Consider the following 601-nt stretch of genomic DNA (forward strand, 5'->3'; position numbering starts at 1 on the left):
GTGATTGTATCTAGTATGCGTATTCTGATAGGAAATAAAATATTCAATTGATTTTTCATCGAATGACTATTCATCTACTGTACTTTCATGGAAATAGAGGCAAGAAAGCTCTATGGAAAAATCATGGTTCAATTTGATCTTGTCTAAGGAGAATTAGAATACAGATGTGGGCTAAGTAAATCAATGGATAGCCGCCTTGGTCCTGTTGAAAATACTACTGTAAACGAAGACCCGACTAGAAATGATACGGATAAAAACATTCATGATTGTAGTGACAGCTCTAGTTATTACAGTAAGGTTGATCATTTAGTTGACGTCAAAGACATTCGAATTTCATTTCTGATGACACCTTTTAATTAGGGATAGTAATCAGGACCGTTATTCCATATATTTTGATAGTGAAAATCAAATTTTGAGCTTAACAATGATCATTCTTTTTGAGTGAACTAGAAAGTTTTTTATAGTTATCATAATTCTAGTTATATGAATAATGGATCGAAAAATGATGAGCCCCACTATCATTTTAACTTGTATGATAATGATACTAACTGTGGTTGGAATAATCACATTAATAGTTGTATTGACTCTTATCTTCGTTCTC

The 601-nt window shown here is 31.8% G+C and overlaps 1 pseudogene; it reads left to right on the plus strand.

The window, feature by feature from the left end:
- The window catches only part of LOC128288979 (photosystem II CP43 reaction center protein-like), a 10,690-nt pseudogene extending 10,330 nt beyond the window's left edge, over positions 1–360 (plus strand).
- The last annotated feature ends 241 nt before the right edge of the window (positions 361–601 follow it).

The sequence above is a fragment of the Gossypium arboreum genome, unplaced genomic scaffold (genome assembly GCF_025698485.1).
Source record: "Gossypium arboreum isolate Shixiya-1 unplaced genomic scaffold, ASM2569848v2 Contig00367, whole genome shotgun sequence".
Lineage (NCBI taxonomy): Eukaryota > Viridiplantae > Streptophyta > Magnoliopsida > Malvales > Malvaceae > Gossypium > Gossypium arboreum.